The sequence below is a fragment of the Humulus lupulus genome, chromosome 7 (assembly GCF_963169125.1).
Source record: "Humulus lupulus chromosome 7, drHumLupu1.1, whole genome shotgun sequence".
Lineage (NCBI taxonomy): Eukaryota > Viridiplantae > Streptophyta > Magnoliopsida > Rosales > Cannabaceae > Humulus > Humulus lupulus.
Window position 1 is genome coordinate 121,446,202 of NC_084799.1, and position 21,493 is coordinate 121,467,694.

The 21,493-nt window shown below is 35.5% G+C and overlaps 1 non-coding gene across 1 annotated transcript; it reads left to right on the forward strand.

The window, feature by feature from the left end:
- Positions 1 to 1,535: 1,535 nt before the first annotated feature.
- LOC133792981 (small nucleolar RNA R71) lies at positions 1,536 to 1,642 on the forward strand. Its single transcript, XR_009874445.1, has one exon. It is a non-coding gene; the product is annotated as a small nucleolar RNA R71 (small nucleolar RNA).
- The last annotated feature ends 19,851 nt before the right edge of the window (positions 1,643 to 21,493 follow it).

Consider the following 21,493-nt stretch of genomic DNA (forward strand, 5'->3'; position numbering starts at 1 on the left):
TCTTTTGCACATCAATTAGGGCTTGTCTGGTAGCCAAGAATGGTCTCCCAAGAATAATGGGAACCCTTGTATCCTCCTCCATATCTAGAACAATGAAATCCGCTGGAAAAATAAACTTGTGAACCTTGACTAACACATCTTCAATAACTCCCCTTGGGTGCTTGATTGATCGATCCACGAGTTGAAGAGTAATAGTAGTAGGCTTTGCCTCACCAAGACCAAGCTTTCGAAAGACAGATAGAGGCATGAGATTGATACTTGCTCCTACATCACAAAGAGCATGTTTGCATTCAAATTTCCCTATAGTACAAAAGATAGTAAAACTCCCCGGATCTTGAAGCTTTTGTGGGAGCTTCCTTTGTAGAATTGCACTGCACTCCTCAGTAAGTGCCACTGTCTCAAAGTCTTCCAACCTTCACTTCTTCGATAAAATCTCTTTCATGAATTTTACATAACTCGAAATTTACTCCAAAGCCTCAGCAAATGGGATGTTAATGTGAAGCTTTTTAAACACCTCAAGAAACTTTGAGAATTGTTTGTCAAGGGAATTCTTCCGGAGTTGTTGGATATGGGATTTTGACATTAGAATCAACAACTACCGGTTGAATCTTCTCCTTGGTTCAAGGCCTTCAGTAACCTTTTCCTCCACTTGGGGCTCAACTTTTTCATAACTCTCCTCTTCTACAACCTTTTTTTCTTGAGTCCCCTTAAGAGAAGGACCCTCAATTTTTTTCCCGCTCCTCAAGATGATAGCTTGACATTGCTCCTTAGGATTTACCACAGTATTGCTAGGCAAATTCCCTTGAGGCCTAGTATTCAACATATTAGCTAACTACCCCACTTGCATCTCCAAATTTCTGATGGAGGATCTAGTCTCAGTCATAAACTGAGTTTGAGTGTTGGTGAGAGTCAATAGGGCAGTCTGTAATTCACTAGGCTGTTCTGTAGGAGCTGGCGGCCTAGGTTGTTGAGAGGTTGATGCTTGTGGTGGAGCTTGGGTCATAGGCCGCTGATACGGTGGTTGAAACAGTTGTTGTTGTTGGCCTTGATTATTTCTCCAGGAAAAGTTAGGATGGTTTCTCCACCCCGGATTATATGAATCAGAGTAGGGGTTATTGTAGGGCCTCTGAAAACTACCCACTGCCTGAACTTGAGCTTGATCTAATGGGACATTGTTGGGATCTAAAACATCTTGGCACTGGTCAAAAGGATGAGACCCCCCACACAATTCACACATTACTTGGGTTTGCACAACATGGGCAGACATGGTATTTTGTTGCAATTGCTTAGTTAGAGACACAACTTGAGCAGTTAAGACTGTGATTGCATCTAATTCGTGAACCCTTGCAACCTTGTTATTACTGCCCGCTCATTCACTTGGCCATTGGTAATTATTTGTGGCCATTTCCTCTAAGAGTTCATAAGCTTCATTAGCACTTTTGCTCATAAACGCTCCTCCCGCTGCTGCATCAATGAGTGTGCGAGTGGTACCGCACAAACCATTGTAAAAGTTGTGGACCAACATCCACTTCTCAATACCGTGGTGGGGACATTTTCTGATTAAGTCCTTGAACCTCTCCCAAGCATCATACAAGAATTCCCCCTCAAATTGAGAAAAGTTATTGATCTCCGCTCTCAGTTTAGCAGCCTTAGAAGGTGGAAAGAACTTCGCTAAAAACTTATGAGCTAGAGCATCCCAAGTGGTGATAGTATTGGCCTCAAGTGAATTCAGCCAACTTTTCACTCGCTCCCGTAGTGAGAATGGGAACAAACGCAATCTAATGGCATCATCACTCACCCCATTCATCTTGAAAGTAGCACACAACTCCAGGACATTGGCTATGTGCATATTGGGGTCTTCAGTGGGGAGGCCACTAAATTGAACAACAGTCTGGACCATCTGCAATATAGCAGGCTTGATCTCAAAATTATTTGCCTCTACTGCTGGAGGACAGATGCATGAGTGTACCCCTGTGACAGTAGGGAGTACATAGTCCCGTAGAGCTCTTTGACGGGCAGGATTATTATTTTGTGGTGCTCCCCCGCTCATGTTTTCCACACTGTTGTTATTAATATCTGTTGTAACAACAGTGGAACTTTCATCCCTCTTGTTTTTTCTGTTTCGCTTACACTCTTTCTCGATCTCAAGATTAATTGGAATTGGACTGTCAACTCCCCTTCTACTGCGCATATAAGGAAAATACCTGAGATAAAGAACAACCGCAGCCAAACAAATTAGAAATTATTTAAAAGACAGCCAAATTAGAAATAAAATTAACTATTTTAATATTGATAATTTTTCAATCCCCGGCAACGGCGCCAAAAACTTGTTGCGAGAATTAAAGCTACGCAAGTATACATATTCGCTTTTGTAGTTTATTTCGGTAAGACTGATATCGTTCCCACGGAGACTGATTTATCAATTACCAAATAATTAATTTTTAGTTTCTATTTGACTAATGAAAACTGGACTTTTGAATTTTGAAAACAAGAAAACAGAAATAAATGAAAATTGCAGAAATCAAATCATAACAAGAACACGAGGATTAAATTCACTGTAAAACAATTAGGAATCCTAATCTTCTCTACTATCCACTCTATTATTCTTTAATGCAATTACTATTGAAACTCTTCTCATTGAAATGATAGACATGCAAAAGTGTTAACTATTCGAGTTAAGAAATAGAAAACTCGACCTAATGTGAATTCCCTATATTTCTATGGTCAATTCAAACAATAGGAAGCAATGAATACAACCCTAAATCACATAAACCAATTTGATACTCTCGTTCTAAATTGAAATCTATGTCTATTCAATTTTAGCATATTCAAATCTCACTTTTCAGATTTTGATTCAAATTCATAAATCGTATGTAAAAGTTGATCAATCAATCACATACACAATAAACACAAACTAAATAGATTTCAAATGAAGAAGAAATAGATAAATGCATTAAATCATAATAGAGTTTCAAGAGAGTCAATTAGAAAACCTAAACAGAAATTTAGTTCATAAACATGACTAAATCAAACATAAACATAGAATCAAAAGATAAAGAAAAAGAACTCTAGGTTTTTGTTTCTTCTTTAGCCTCCTTGCTTAATCTGATCTCCCCCCTCTAAAAATGTCATTAAAGAAGCTTTTATAGACCCTAATTCATTTTTGCATGAAAATACAAGATTACCCCTAAAAATTCCCCTAAATTGTGTTTCCGTACGGACCCTAGCGCTGGGGCGCCACGGGATAGTACTGAGGCGCTGAAATAAGTCTCAAAACACGTTTCTGGAAAATTAATGGCGCTGGGGCGCTGAAACGTAGCGCCTAGGTGCTATAACCCGGATCAAAATATGCTCTCTGTTTCTCGGCAGCGCTGGGGCGCTACTTTGCACAGAATAAAACTGACTCGTTTTGAACAGCCTGCGACGTCAGTTCATCGTATTTTGATCATAACTCCTTCAATATAACTCCGAATTGAATGATTCAAAAAGATGTGGAAAGATAAGAGAAATATCTACAACTTATATTTCTAGATGTGTTTCCAGAAAGTGAATAAATCCTTGTAAAAATGTGGCTTAAAGTCTCAGACTTGCGTTATAGAACATAAACGACGTGTGTTGAGCCTCTTTAATGTATTATCTTCCACACATGATGTCTTGAAACTCCACAATCAACACTAAATCCATATTATTCATCATATTTAACATGTTTCTTCTCATCTCATGCCATATTATGTACTTGACTATTAAAACCTGAAACAAAAAGAAAACAAGCGTAAATCTGCACTAAACAATCCTAAATAACTAAAAACACAACCTAAAACGATCTCTAAAACAAACCTAAAATGACCTTAACATGTGGGACCTTCCAAATGAGGTCATTGGGTTTTATTTTGTTTTGCTTCTTTTTGGTTTAAATAAATTGTAAAAGAACGTTGTTTAGTGTCTTTTCTTTTGTTTTATTTCTGTTACTCCTTTGGCTTATTGCTAGACAACAAGGGGGAGTAAGAAGGTTCATTTTGATCAGGTTTATCTTGTTTTCATGTTTGTGATCTTTGTTACAATTGAGATGCTTTTCGCAGGGGGAGTAATGTAACATTACTATTTGCTCTAATCTGGTTTGTCTTTGCAGGATCTTTCAAAATAAACTCTTAAAATATTTTTGTCTATCAAGTTGCCAAATGGGGAGATTGTAAAGTCCTTTATTGGCTAACTTTAATTTAGACAAAATATTTTAAATGTTTAAGGAAAATTAGTAGCATATCTCCTTATTGAATCTCAGGTTAATTATCAAATTATTCAGCTGATTTTCTAGTGTGAAAATATCTTTAAGTGCGAATATATTTTTACCTTATTTATCACAAATAATCAATATTTGGTAATAATCTATTTTGCAATTATATTGAGATTATTTTAAGGGATTATGATTATTCTGGAATAAAGAAGGGATCGAAAATGAACATGGTCAAAAGAAATGAACATATTTGTTCTGCCAGATAAAACTGATTATGTTGCTGACTCATCAGTTTCCTTTTCTATCGACACAGAATTCATCTGGCTGGCTGATTTCCTAAATCAAAGGAATTCGCAAATTGATTTCAAAGATACCAGAAAATGATGGCCTTGGACGATTTCCCTGCCTATAAATATCTTGCCAAGGCCTTTGGAATTTTCACCTCTTCCGTTTTCAATATTTGTAAACATTATGTTATTTTGAAGAGTGTCTTTATTTGTAGAGATTAAGTTTGTTCACCTTAATCTTTGTGAGAGTGCTGAGTGTACTTGTGGATATCTATCTAGTCCATTGTAAACAGATAGTGTCTATTGTGAACGTGTTCATAAGGATCTTCGAGAGAGGATTCTATCTAAGTCTCACTTCGGGAGGAAGTGTGCACTCGCTATTCTTTGAAGGGAGTTCAAGAGAATCAGCGTTTCATCAAATCAGATTCGTAGAGAAGAGTACAACAAGATTACGACAATAGTTTAAGAGGGAGTCTTACATTGTTTAAGTCAATGCTTTTGTACACATTGTTTCTTTACTAATTGGTTTATTCTCTGGGCGTGGCCCCAAGGAGTAGGTTATCCGAAAGGGTTTCTGAACCTTGTAAAAATTCAGTGTGTTCTTTATTGTTTTGCACTGTCTATTTATTGTGTTCAGTTTCTTTCGTGACAAGTTCGGATTTTGTCCCGACAGAACTGCTATCTGTGTAAATAGTTAATTACCATTCCGCACTTTAATTAATTCACATGGTTTAATTAATTTGGTAATTACAAAAACCGGAATTTCATAAATGAGCATGGAAGGCGGGATGGATCCATGGCGACTTTGGCATGTGTATTGGGCGAGAACTAAATGAATGGATTGATGGGAACGATCGAGGATCACGTTTATGTTTTGAGTCTTTTTAATTATGTATTTATGTTTTTCCGCATTTAGTATTTGAACAATTAAAATAAAGGTTTTGTTTTGTTATGTTTTTATGTAATAACAATGGGATCCCATATTTTGGATTTTCTATAATAAAGTTTTATTATTTTATGTATATATATCCAAAAGATAGTAGTTATTGTCTTAGTAGTTTTTAAAGGTCCGAGGTCTTTAAGTTAGTCGGGTCTTTACAATTAGTACCAGAGCCACAGTTTATATGCATAAAGTTCTCCTTGATACACACGCAAAAGCTCCGGATCTATCCTCCAATGGAAGTGTTTTACGTTATGGATATTATGTTTATGTTAAAAATCTAACGTTTTAGTTATTATGTTTTCAGTAAAAAATGAACGGAGCTTTGACCTATCATGATATCCGAGCCATTAAGGCATTGAAAAGTTTTAGAGAGCCAAGGTATACAATAGGAGTGCTAGAAAGAATCACTCAAAGATCGATCATATTTCACAAAGAGATAGTTCACCTTCAAATCGTTAGGCAAATTATGATGAGAGCCATGGAACAATATGTCCTAGTAATTAGGCTTTTTAAGAATTTTCCTTCTATAGTTTCAAAATTGGAAGAATTATGGGAGACTATGGATGATGAAGATGACTTACTGGTAGCCATGAGATATTATTTTCTTATACTTACGTTTACCTATAGGTTTGAATTTTAATTCACCAATGAACAAAAGCATAATATCCTAATGAATATTCCCCATGGTAGTTTCAAGGCTTATGATACTGATGATTATGAGGAAATAACTTATGATATGTTAGATGAAGGATCAGATGTAGAAGATCCTGATATTTTTTAGAAATTACACCCTAGTTATTATTAGTACAGTTTCTTTATTTATTTTGAATTTATTATTGTAATAAGTGAAAATATTTTTCCAAATGAATAAAGTTGTTATTTTTAATGGCATGTATGAATTTGATTTTTTTTTACAATCATAATTCATTTAGAATAAATTCAATAAATAATGACTGAGTTCGATGAGGGTGGATACAAATCAATGAACTGGGTTCTATATTGAGAGTTTAGGGGGCCATAGTAGTGGGAACGATTTTACTGATCCCAGCCCTCCCTCAATATGGTTAACTTTGGAAAAATGACAAGTTTCGATCTTGAGAATTAAGTCATATAGGGTGGTTAGAAACAAACTTAGAAAATAATAAAGATGGCTTAATAGTCTAAGTATAAAAACACACCCTAATTTATAAAGACGGCTTACATAATTTTTCATAAGAAATCATAATTGATAGGTCTGAGTTATGTTGCTTAGAGTAAGTTTTGCCTTAGAAACTATTAGGGTAAGTTCTAACGTGTTTTTCTCAACTATTAGAACTTTTCTGAAGATGTCGCTCTGAAGGTTTGCACGCACGAACGATAATGCCCCCAACACCACCAATGAGACACACAAGGCCCCTCCAGTCCGAAGAAGGGGAAAAAGTGCCACCACTGCTGCTGCCAATAGAAATGCACCACCTCCGGTTGACAGCAACGCTAAGATTATCCGGTTATGGCAACAAATAGAAGAGCTACTACAATAACAACGACAACAACCTCAGCCACAACCACAGCTTCAGCCGCAACCTCAGCTGCAGCCGTAGATAGTGGCTCAAGCACCCCAGCAAGGACAGAATGGAGGATATCCATATGGGGGATGACCGGTGGCAAACTATGCGCCTTATCCAGCTCAATACATAGAGCCAGTCTACAAGCATTTTCGTAAGCAGGACGCTCCAAATTTTGAAGGGACAACCGACCCCTTTGAGGCTGAAGAATGGCTTAGGAATGTAGAGCCTATTCTAGCACACATGAACCTCGGCAAAGCAGATCCCATATCCTGCGTTTCCTCTCTACTGAAAAAGGATGCTAGAATCTGGTGGGATTTGGTACAACAGACTCATGATATCATCACCATGACTTGGGCCAGATTTGTGGAGTTATTTCACAAAAAGTACTACAACTCGACAGTCATCGCTACGAGGGTGGAAGAGTTTTCCAGTCTGAAGCTGGGCAATTTGACGATAGTTGAGTACGCTCGACAATTTGATTGTCTAGCCAAATTCGCACCAGAGTTGGTCCTAACCGACTACTTGAGGGTTATCAAGTTCACCAGGGGACTCAGACCCAAGATTGAGATAGGAGTCAAGCTTGCAAACCCTAGAATCACTTTTTACGTCGATGTTCTGGAAAAAAACTATAGAGGTGGAAAGGCTCCAATAAAATGTTAGTAAGGAGGAGGCAAGCAAGTCTGAACCCAAGCAGCAGAATCAGACTCAGAATGGTCGAAACCACAACCACAACCAGCATAACAATAATTGGCAGAAAAGAAAGCATCCTGATAATAAGAAAGCTGATGCTGACAAAAGAGCGCAGACTAACAACGATCTAAAACATTATATTATAAAATAATATAACAATAGGTTGGGTTTTGTTGAACACCCTCAGTGCTCCAAGTGCCAGAAAAGACATCCTAGGGAGTGTCGTGCAAACACCAGGGGTTGTTACAATTGTGGCCAGGAAGGTCATCGGAAAAGAGATTGTCCACAACTTAAAACAGAAGAAAAGAAGGACAACAAGATGGTTCCATCCAGAGTCTTCGCCTTGACCCAGGGAGAATCTGAAACCAGTAATAAAGTGGTCACAGGTCAGCTTCCTATCCCCGATAATATATGTTCAATATTGTTTGATTTGGGAACAACACACTCGTATATCTCGTTAGAAATGATAGAGAAATTAGACAAACCTTGTGAAAGATTTAGAACTAGGTTTGTTACGGAACTGCCTTCGGGCGAAGTAGTTCTATCATCATTAATAGTACGAGGAGTACTGATCAAAGTTGAGGGCATGGAACTAGAAGGAGAACTGATAGAGCTTGAGATCAAGGACTTCGACGTAATATTGGGCATGGTCTGGCTAGCAAGACATGGCGCAACCATCGATTGTAGACGCAAGCAAGTGATATTCGATACTCCTGAGGGTCAGAAACTATGTTTTATGGGAAAGGTTTCAGGACTACGGACACCACTTATCAAACTCTCTCAAAGCTCAGAGGATGATAGAGAAAGGATGTCACGCATTCACTTGATAGAGAAAGGATGTCACCACATCAAGATTCACTTGGACATACTCAAATCAAAATATGATGTCCAAAATATCATTCCATCCACTTTTTCTCTCATTAACACTCAGTTATCCAAAACCATCAAAGCTGTGAGAACTGATAATGCAAAGGAACTCAATTTGTTTTTTTTTTTTTTTTTTGCAACAAAAGGGGTTATTCAATTATGAAGCTGAAAGAAAGCACCAACACCTTTTAAATGTTTGGAGATCTCTCTTATTTCAGTCAAATTTACCATTAATATTGTTAGGGTTTTATGCCCTAATTAAAACCCAATTTCTTTGTAATCTCATTTATTATCAATAAAAGAATAGAAATCATTTTTTGACTTGGTCAATCACTTTGCTCACATGTTTTATTTTCATGATTATTTGTTTAATATAAAATTCTATTTAATCCTGAGCATATAGCTAATCGTATTTATAGTGACGTAATCACAATAGAATATAAATATGATCATATGTTCAAACTAAGTTGGTCCTAAGATTAGTCAGTGCACAGGATTTACACTGACTTGCAAATCTACGATATGATCTACTTACACATTGTAGTGTTATAATCTTTCCAGAAAATTAGCAAAGTAGATAAGATCGGATGTATTTGTTACATCGGACTGAACTGATATTAACAGTTGATAGGATAAGTAAACATACCGTTCTATTCTAGTCATATCATATAGTTGACCATAGGTTAACTCAATCTCAATTCTGAGTGGTTAGTATTCTAACTGATTGTATTGTTTGAGTTCTTTGACTTGTTCGTTACCAACATACCCTACAGACTAGCCCATACATACATCTTGGGAACTCGGTTGTATAATTGAGTGGGAGTGTTAATATGAACATCTATAGCTTTTGATGAAGAAGTAAAATGATGGTTTCCTTTTTAGTTTGGTTCAAGATGTTAAATGATAGAGATCTCATTTCAGTAATTAATATTAGTTTATTGAAATATCATTTACAAGGAACTAAGTGTTTTAAGGATAAAATACAATGATGGGTAAAACGATATTTTAGTTCCATCTCATTGTAGACCGTTTATAGAGGATTGAGTGACAATTATGGTTGTAACAATGGATAATTAATAACGTATCTATATTTGTTATAGAGCGTTCTATGAATTCAATAGTGCAATTCTAAGTCTTTAGTGGAGTCACGAGGAATGAATAAGTTAGTAAATTTATTTGTTGGATTTATGATAACTTATTGGAGCTTGATTTCATAGGCCCATGGCCCCCACTGTACCTTGGATAAAATCATCTAGATACTCTTAATTAATTGATTTAATTATCAATTAGAATTATCAAAGTTGACCAGGTCAATTTTGGATAGTTTCACAGAGTTATGTAATTTAGAGAAGAAAAGAAAAATTAGGGCATATTTATTGATTAAGATAAATTTGTATCTAAATTAATAAATAAGTTTAAATCAATGCTCAAATTATAAATAATTAATTTGATAAATGATTTAAATAATTATTTAATTAATTAAATCAATAGAAAATAATACAGGCCTTGATTTTAAGTCCAACAGGCTTATAATCAAATGGGAAATTTCACGGGCCTAAAGCCCATAAAATTTTTGACCTAGGGCTGATTATTGACTATTATTTTATTGATTTTTTAATTAAATAAATGACCTAATTGAGTTTATAAAAGGAATGCTAAGAGCGAGTTGAAAACATAAGTCAAAACACAAGTTTCTGATAGGTTTTAGATTCTCTCTAAACATAAGTCATTTTCTAAGCCTTATTGTTATTTTATCTTCTTCTCTTTGTATCTATCTCATATGTTGAGAATTGCCCACTCTAGTCTAGGTGATTCTAAGGATACTTTGGAAGACTGTGAAGAAAATTGAAGATCGGTTTAGTTTCTTGGTAATACTCTGCGACATAAATGATACAAGGATTAGAGAAACTGAAGGAATGACTCATTCATTCTGCTGCGTATAATGCAAGTATTCTTATCATTATTTCTCTTTAAATTCAATTTTAGAAATATGTTCTAGGTTATCTCATATTAACTTATTTAATATTAGATCTACATGAAAATAAATAAAGATCCTGTATAAGTTTTCCCAACAAATATATTGTTCTTATGTTATTTGGACAGCCACTTACCTTATTAATAGAACTCCCTCAACTCTATTGAAAGGAAAAATTTCTTTTGTAACCAAAAGGACCTCTTTATGACCACATACGCAATTATGGTTGCTTGACTTGTGCCTCTACACTAAAAAACAATACGCACAAATTCTCTCCTTGCTCTAAAGCCTCTGTTTTTATTGGCTATCTAGATGGCATGAAAGCATACTCTCTTCTTGATTTAGAAACTAATCAAATTTTCAACGCAAGGGGTTCTATCTTCCATGAACATATATATCCTTTCCAAAATCAGTCATCTTCCACAAATATTGATACTATCTTTCCTTATTCCACAACTCCTTCCATTGTCCTACCTCAATCCAAGCCTCTTGCTTCTTTTGAAAACAACACAACAAGTATAAAACTCCCCACAACTAGAACTAGTATGCAAACAACAAGACCCGTCCAATTTCAAGATTATATTTGCCAATATAGTCATGCTTCCGCATCTACTTCACATCCCCTTTCTAATTCTCTTGCTTACAATAAGCTTTCCCCTTCATTCCATGCTGCTGTATAAGCCACAAATGCAACACCTAAGCCAGCTTCATATGCTCAAGCATCTACTCATCCTGAATGGAAAAAAGCCATGCAAATTGAATTACAAGCCTTAGAAGCCAATCAAACTTGGTTCATTACTTCTCTACCACCTGGCCACAAAACCATTGGTAGCAAATGAGTGTATAAAATTAAATACAAACCCAATGGAGAAATAAAACGATACAATGCACGTTTAGTTGCCAAAAGATATACTTAAGAACAAGGTATAGACTACCTTGAAATTTATGCTCCCGTAGCTAAGTTTAATACACTTAAACTCTTTCTTTCTCTTGCTGCCCTTAAGCATTGGCATCTTCACCAAATGGACATAAACAATGCCTTCTTGCGTGGTGACTTAGAGGAAGATGTTTATATGAAATTTCCCAAAGGCTATCAACTCCCTTCCACCATTCCAAAAAGCTCAGTTTTCAAATTGCAAAAGAGTTTGTGTGACCTCATACAAGTTTCAAGACAATGGTATGCCAAGCTTAGTTCTACATAACTTGCCAATGGTTTCAAACAATCCCCTTCCGATCATTCCTTATTCATAAAAAATACTCATACCACTTTCATAGCAATTGATGGCAGTCGAATACCACACAAATTTAACAATAATTTTTCTTTCAATACTTTCAATTATTTCAGTATAATAGCAAGTACAGGTCGAACCCACGAGGACTATCGTTCACTTTATTATTCAATAATTAACACTAAAACTTAAAAGGGGATTTTGATTTTTTATGCAAAATTAAATAACATAAATTAGAAAGCAAAATAAAGATTTGGATTACGATATTAAAAAGCAGTTAAAGGTTAATCTCCACCCTCAAAAATCATTCCTAATCACTAATAATAAATATTATTCCAATTTCTCAATTAAATTATTAACCCCGCAGATAACGCTAAAGCAGACAATTATCCCAGTCTCCCTATTATAAGTAATCAAGGCGAAGCACTCAATAATTAACTCTTTTATCTAAGCAATAAATCTATGAAGCATACAATCTATTTAACTTAGATAAAGCATTAAGTTCTATGGAAACAAGTTAATCTAGGCAATAAATTAATGAAGCATATAATTCATTTAACCTAGGTTCTATTTTTCATCACAATCAACAATTCTTTTGACTTAACTATCAATTGCAATTTATCACACACACTTAGAATCCTAAACTATTAGGTGAGTAGTAATTCTAAGATGACAATTGAACAATGTAAAACCTTAATTAGTTGGCCACCTAACAAGAAATTACAAGATTCATAACATTCAATTGGAAAAATAGAAACAATCTAATATTGAGAGAAATTGAAGAACAATATTCATTATTAATAATCAAGAATTTATGTCTTGGGTTTTGAATTAACCCTTAACCTAAAAAGAATCTACTCCATAATTGTAATCATAATCACAAACATAATTATAATTAAAATTAAAGAGATAAAGGGAAGAAAAAAACTAGATTGATGAACAAAAGTAATGTAGTCTTGTAGTCTTTTCTTCAGCCTCCTTTCAGTCTTTTTGTCTCTCTAAACCGTAATCAAAACTTAATCTAAAATTAACCCTAATAATTATTTATAGTCTCAATTAAATTCTAATTAAAAAGGAATAAAAAATCTGAAAACGACGCCGTGAGCCGCGGCCTGAAAAATGCGAGCCGCGGCCTAGAACAAAACTGTGCCTAAATCTGTCCCTCAGGCAGCGGCCTGAAATTTTCGCGCAGCGGCCTGTCTGGAAGAAAAATTCTGAAAGTGCAATTTCCACTTAAAGTGCCGCGGCCTGAGTTTTATGAGCCGCGGCCTACCTCAAAATTCTTCAATTCTTGATCTTACAAAGCTTCCACGTCGCCACCGCTTCCACATTTCAATCCCGAAAGCTTTGAATACTCCTAAAACTTTATTTTAACTACACTTGCCATCAAAATGTCAGATTTATCATCATAAAACGCAACGTAGAAAATATGTTGTAGAATCACAAAACTTAGTTAAAACTATTAAAAATGCTATCATAACACCATCCAAGCATAGAGAAACTTAACAAATATTAAGACAAAAATGACCGTATCAAATTCCCCCACACTTGAATATTGCTAGTCCCTTAGCAAAACACTAAAATAACAAAACTAAAAAATAAAACAAACTAATCTAGACTCACTAAACAACGGTCTTGTCAAAAGCTTGAATGTCTCTGAGAATCACACAAATAAGTAATGCCGAAACAATTCAGATTTTCATACTCATTAGAATTTCAACTCCATATGTAATTTACCGTTTGATTTTCAAAAATAATTTACTAAGCACTTAATCACAACACCAACTCAAATGCATCAAACTTAATCCATACTTGCCAAATCATTTTCTTTTAAATCAGTCCCTGTATACCAAAATGTTTTTCAATGAAAAGCATCCACTCCATAGACATTAACCAATCATTCTCCACTAATAAAAACACACAATGATCAAAAATCAAAAGGTCTTTATAGGCTTGTAATGTAAGGCTAAGGTTAAGGGTAGTTGAGAAATATACATTTAAGCTCAAATCACACCATAGCATACATCAATTTCGTTCTTTGAACTTGCCCCAAATTTTCCCATACAAATCAAGAAGTACCTATTTTTTTCTTACTCTTCATAATGATCTCACTATTTCCCCCACACTTATACTTTTGCAAAATTTGCATATATACATTTTCTTTCATTGCAAATCATTTTTTTTTCATTATATTCCAATGAGAGAAATAGAGATCATACACCAATTACAACTAAACAAATAACCCATAAGTACTTCCTCTTTTTTTTTCTTTTTTTTTTCAACAAACCATCCCACAAGATCAAATCATATATATAACCATGGTGTAATGGGTTACTAAAAGAAATATTTTTCAAGGAAGTATAAGGTCAAAAATTTCGGTTCATAGAAGAAAAGAAATAGTCATTATGACTCAAACATGGAAAACTAGGGATTATCATATAATAGGTTGGCTTGAACGGCTCAAACGATCCAAAGAACTGCCTTAATCATCTTCCTAATCATGTGTACTTATGATTTCGCCTCAAACAATTGACTAATGATTTCTAGAGTGGTTGGGACTTCAAAACAAAATTTTTTTTTTTTTTTTCAACAAGCATAATTTTTTTTTTTCAACACATTTAAGTGGTGAATTCAATCGTGCATAGAATGAAAAAACAACATAAATCAAAATAGCAATTCACATAGGAGTCAAGCACACAAATCATACAAAAATTCCTCATTGTCTAACATCACTTTAAGCATAATTCAAAGTTTCATCATCGACCAATGCTTTCAACAAGACCAACACTAACAGACACTAAATAAAACGAAAAGAACAGAAAATTAACAAACAGATCAAAACATTAATTTTCTTCCCCCCCCCACACTTAAACAGTACATTGTCCTCAATGGACTTAAGAAAATAGAAAAGAAAGTGAAAAGAGAAGAAAGAAAAACTCCCTCATAACACATCATTCCTCAGGAATGTCCATATCTGCCGCTCCAGCAACATCCTCATCAACAGGGGTCTGATATGGCACCATGGGCATGGGAACCGGTGGTGGGTATGGCTGCAACCAAGTAGGAGCAGGTGGATATGTAGACATATCAACGTTCAAACGAGCCTGATCCATTCTGTAACAAATATCCTGATAGCTTGCATATTCGACAAACCTCTAGTTGTGGTCCAGGATATGCTGAGTATTCGCCCTAATATCAAGGCGACCATAATAAACCTCCTGCTCCAAAGCTTGTAAGCACTGCTGGGTGGTCCTTCTACTATCGTTCAGAGGAGGAACAGGGGCCGGAGTAGAAGATTGGCCTTGATCATTAACTTGAACAACGGTTTTCCCCTTCAATCGGTCAAGGGTATTATGATCAATGATGCGCAATGGATGCACCTTGTCTTCAGACTCATCCCAAGGAACACCGACCTGCTTACATAACGTCGTGATCAAAGAAGGGACATAAAAGCCATTCGTCACTTGATTCATACTTTGTATGATAGAAGCATGAATAATTTGGCCCACATTAATGGTTTTTTCTGTCAGAATTGCATAAAGAAGGATTGCTTCGTGAATATCCACATGACCAAGTTGTGCCGTTGGCATTAATTTGGCCCCAATGAACTGCTGCCATGCCTTTGTATTACTATCCAGGTACACTGCTTTGATGTAGCGAAGAGCCCCATTATTATATAAGTTCCAAACAGCACCCGACATTGCAATTTCATCAATAACAACTTGATGATCAAAATTATCCTTAACCGCACCATATTCATCTCGCTGAAAGTGAGGTAGCTCATAATAGCTATTAATATCAGCTGCTTTGAAGGACACTTTTACACCTCTCACTTTCACCTCATAATTTTCATGAGCCACAGCGTTGGCATAAAACTCACGAACTATAGGACCAATGGCCGGATCAGGATGAGCACATAATTTCTCCCAACCCCGAGACTCAATTTGATGCATGAGGAAAGGTTGATCATGGTGCATATGAAGATCAAATCCTTGCTCAGGGACCCATGCCTTATCATGAGCAATGGCGTTCAAGTAGCTCTCATAGGCCTCCATAGACACAAATTTTAGGGGATCGTATGGAATTGGTGTCGATGAAGAGGCTTGATTCCTATTTGTCTTTGGAGCCATGGCTGTTCAAAATGTAGAAAAATAATGAACAAGCACCGAACAACACCATTGTTAGTCATTAGAAGATTAAATGAAAAAATACCACAATGGCCAACATTAATCCATACCAAAGTTTAAATGCCCCCAAATCCAAGGTCAAAGTGACACAATGCATCACCAACTCCTATATAATAATTTCTAACTCACCCCAAGAACACTTATGCACCAACCACATACTCTATCCCTCACAAACCTTTTATCAAACACATAGAGTGCATATAAATACCTTCTCCAACATATTATATGCCATGAAGCAAAATTCCCCCCAAAACTCAGAATGTCCATGAATTATCATAATCAAAGTAATACAAAGGACATGGATTATCACAATAAACTACCACACAAATATTTCCAAATTACACCACACTTCAATTATTCAAGTAAGAAAACAATCTTTTTTTTTTTTTTCAAGAAAAACTTACTTGATGAAATGAATGAATGAATGTGAAAATCTTCTTGGATTAGATATGAAATATGAAATGAAATGCAGCAACCAAAATGGATTGGTGAAATTCGGATTTGTGTGAAGGAATTTCGGTCAAGTGTGTTTACGGAGATATGTTTAGGGAGATATGGGGGAATTAAGATGGGGATGAATTTATTGAGTAATGGAAACAAGGGGAAATGGAGGAATTGAGAGGGATTTGTGATGAGAATGATGGGAAAAAGAAGAAAGAGGAATGAGAGTACTCCAAGAGTATAAAACAGCCATTGGTTGGTCTATTGCGGATATTAAGGGGATTAGCCCTTCCATGTGCATGCACCGAATTTTACTTGAAGAAGGGTCTAAACCAACACGTGAGGCGCAACGGAGGTTGAATCCACCTATGATGGAGGTTGTGAAAAAGGAGATACTGAAGCTCCTTACTCATACAAAGACTCTTCTGTATACTGCCTTATCCCCGGCAACGGCGCCAAAAATTTGATGGCTGTCGTATACCACAGATCTCTTTCCTGATGCTTCCAACTTTAGATGCCGAAAAGTATCGTTCTAGGAACATAGTCTTCATACCATTCCAAGTTTCAACAGTACCAGGTGGAAGATAGTACAACCACTCTTTAGCTGCATCCTTTAGGGAGAAAGGAAAAGCTCGCAGCTTAATCTGTTCCTCAGTCACTGCAGCGTGTTTCATACTAGAACAGACAATATGAAACTCCTTCAAATGTTTATTCGGATCCTCACCAGGCAGCCCATGGAAAGAAGGCAATAAGTGGATGAGGCCCGATTTGAGTTCAAAGTTTACATCCAACGGTGGATATTGGATGCATAGTGGTTGTTGGTCAAGATTTGGCGCTGCCAACTCTTTCAATGTCCTTTGCTGAGCCATTGTTCTATAGGATCGAACTGAATCGTCAGAATCAGATTCGTTGTCAGACGGTAATGGCACTTTAACAGGATTTTCTTGCGGAGTAAGACGTTGAAAGAGCGGATTATCAGTAAGAATTCTTGAAGACCGAGAAGCTGAAGATGACTCAAGATATTGTTTAAGTCGAGATAACCTTTCTTGAGTATCATCTTCACCAGACATATACACCTGATAATTCCACAGTAAGAACTAATTAGTCACAAATAAATAAATGTGAATAATAAAGAGAATAACAATAGTCCCCGACAACGGCGCCAAAAATTTGATGGCTGTCGTATACCACACAAATTTAACAATAATTTTTCTTTCAATACTTTCAATTATTTCAGTATAATAGCAAGTACAGGTCGAACCCACGAGGACTATCGTTCACTTTATTATTCAATAATTAACACTAAAACTTAAAAGGGGATTTTGATTTTTTATGCAAAATTAAATAACATAAATTAGAAAGCAAAATAAAGATTTGGATTACGATATTAAAAAGCAGTTAAAGGTTAATCTCCACCCTCAACAATCATTCCTAATCACTAATAATAAATATTATTCCAATTTCTCAATTAAATTATTAACCCCGCAGATAACGCTAAAGCAGACAATTATCCCAGTCTCCCTATTATAAGTAATCAAGGCGAAGCGCTCAATAATTAACTCTTTTATCTAAGAAATAAATCTATAAAGCATACAATCTATTTAACTTAGATAAAGCATTAAGTTCTATGGAAACAAGTTAATCTAGGCAATAAATTAATGAAGCATATAATTCATTTAACCTAGGTTCTATTTTTCATCACAATCAACAATTCTTTTGACTTAACTATCAATTGCAATTTATCACACACACTTAGAATCCTAAACTATTAGGTGAGTAGTAATTCTAAGATGACAATTGAACAATGTAAAACCTTAATTAGTTGGCCACCTAACAAGAAATTACAAGATTCATAACATTCAATTGGAAAAATAGAAACAATCTAATATTGAGAGAAATTGAAGAACAATATTCACTATTAATAATCAAGAATTCATGTCTTGGATTTTGAATTAACCCTTAACCTAAAAAGAATCTACTCCATAATTGTAATCATAATCACAAACATAATTATAATTAAAATTAAAGAGATAAAGGGAAGAAAAAAACTAGATTGATGAACAAAAATAATGTAGTCTTGTAGTCTTTTCTTCAGCCTCCTTTCAGTCTTTTTGTCTCTCTAAACCGTAATCAAAACTTAATTTAAAATTAACCCTAATAATTATTTATAGTCTCAATTAAATTCTAATTAAAAAGGAATAAAAAATCTGAAAACGACGTCGTGAGCCGCGGCCTGAAAAATGCGAGCCGCGGCCTAGAACAAAACTGTGCCTAAATCTGTCCCTCAGGCAGCGGCCTGAGTTTTACGCGCAGCGGCCTGTCTGGAAGAAAAATTCTGAAAGTGCAATTTCCACTTAAAGTGCCGCGGCCTGAGTCTTATGAGCCGCGGCCTACCTCAAAATTCTTCAATTCTTGATCTTACAAAGCTTCCACGTCGCCACCGCTTCCACATTTCAATCCCGAAAGCTTTGAATACTCCTAAAACTTTATTTTAACTACACTTGCCATCAAAATGTCAGATTTATCATCATAAAACGCAACGTAGAAAATATGTTGTAGAATCACAAAACTTAGTTAAAACTATTAAAAATGCTATCATAACACCATCCAAGCATAGAAAAACTTAACAAATATTAAGACAAAAATGACCGCATCAGCAATCCTAGTGTATGTTGATGACATCATTATTGCTAGTAATAATCATAATGTCATTTTCGAATTTACAACCAATCTTGATAGTAAATTCAAATAGAAAGATCTTGGTCCACTTCAGTTCTTCCTTGGACCTGAGATTGCTCGATCTCCTAAAGGAATTTCAGTATCTCAACGACCATTTACACTCCAATTGCTTCAAGATACTGGTTTCTTAGGGGCTAAACCAACTCCCACACTAATGGAACCCAATCTCAAGTTGACCAATGACAATGGTGATATTATTTTAGATCCAAAGTCCTATCGCAGCCTTATTGGGAAGCTCATATATTTAACTATCACTCGTCCTGATATTTCATTTGCTGTCAATAGGCTAAGTCAGTTCCTTACCTCACCCCGAGTGCCTCATCAACAAGCTGCTCAACGTATCTTACAATACTTAAAATCTTCTCCTGGACAAGGAATTTTTTTTCCTGCTAACTCTACTTCTCAGGTCTCGGCTTATGCAGAAACAAGTCTTAGTCCCCACAATATTCAAGTTAAGTTGTTTGCCGATGCATATTGGGGCAGTTGTCGTGACACTCGTCGTTCAATATCTGGCTATTGTGTGTTCATTTGTGATTCTTTGGTCTCATGGAAATCAAAAAAACAACCAACTGTCTCTCGATCCTCCGCCAAAGCTGAACATAGAGCAATGGAAAATGCAACTTGTGAAGTCACATGGATTTTGGCCATCCTCAAAGATTTTGGCTTACCTCATCCACAACCTGCCATTCTATATTGTGACAACAACGCTGCCACACATTTATGAAAATCTGGTATTCAACGAGAGGACAAAACATGTTGATATAGACTGCCACATTGTTCGGGAGAAAGTGACCAAAGGAGCGCTCAAAATGATACATGTCAACTCAAAAAACAACTTGGCTGATATATTTACCAAGGTTCTTTTCCCAGCTGCCTTCAAAGAAATTGTGTCCAAGATGGGTGTTATCAATTTATACACTCCATCTTGATGGGGGCTATTAGTTATATGTATTGTTATGTTAGTTATCAAGAGTCAATTTGACTGTTATTACACTAGTGTACAGCTTGGTTAGTTATGTATTTGGGTCACTAATTCTGTTACACTAACAATATAGTTTGTGATCCTAATTACTGTATTAAGCTGCCTATATATAGGCCAGCTCCTTTCTATGTACGTAGTGTGTTTTCAGATCAATATACAAGAAAACTCTCTTTAGCCCTCTTTTTCTCTGTTCTTCTCTAGTGCTCTACAATAATAGTATTAAAACAAATTTTTTGATAACACTTTTCATTGCGCACTTTGATTTACACGCACATTTAATACTAACGATAGCATAATATTCTCTATTGAGGAAATTGATATTGTGGATTAAGAGCTTGTCTTTTTATTTGATGATCGGGTGATTACTAGTAATTTATTCAATGTTTGGTTATCTTTGAGACTTAAAGTCAGGAACTCTTATGAGTATGAATGATCTCATTAACTAGTACTTTGAAGTTGTGTATGCTCCTTTTTTGGCTAAACTTTAATTTAGACAAAATATTTTAATTGTTTAAAGAAAAATCAGTAGCATATCTCCATATTGATTTTCGGTTTTATTGGCAATATTTTCAGCTGGTTTTGTAATGTGAAAAGATCTTTAAGTGTGAATATATTTGTTGCCTTATTTATCTCAAATAATCAATTTTTGGTAAAAATATATTGTGCAAATATCTTGAGATTATTTTAAGGGATTATATGGGATTATGTCTATTCTGGAAATAAAGAAGGTGTCGAAAATGAACATGGTCAAAAGAAATGACCATGTTCGTTCTGCCAGATAAAACTGATTACGTTGCTAACTCATCAGTTTCCTTTTCTGTCGACACAGAATCCATCTGGCTGGCTGTTTTCCTAAATCAAAGGAATTTGCAAATTGATTTCAAAGATACCAGAATATGATGGCCTTGGACGTTTTCTCTACCTATAAATACCTTGCCAAGGCCTTTGGAATTTTCACCTCTTCCATTTTCAATATTTGTAAACATTATTTTGAAGAGTGTCTTTATTTGTAGAGATTAAGTTTGTTCACCTTAATCTTTGTGAGAGTGCTGAGTGTACTTGTGGATATCCTTCTAGTCCATTGTAATCAGATAGTGTCTATTTTGAACGTGTTCATAATGATCTTCGGGAGAGGATTCTATCTAAGTCTTACTTCGGGAGGAAGTGTGCACTCGCTATTCTTTGAAGGGAGTTCAAGAGAATCAGCGTTTCATCAAACCAGATTCGTAGAGAAGAGTACAACAAGATTGCAGCAATAGTTTAAGAGGGAGTCTTACATTGTTTAAGTCAATGCTTTTGTACACTTTGTTTCTTTACTAATTGATTTATTCTCTGGGCATGGCCCCAAGGAGTAGGATATCCGAAAGGGTTTCTG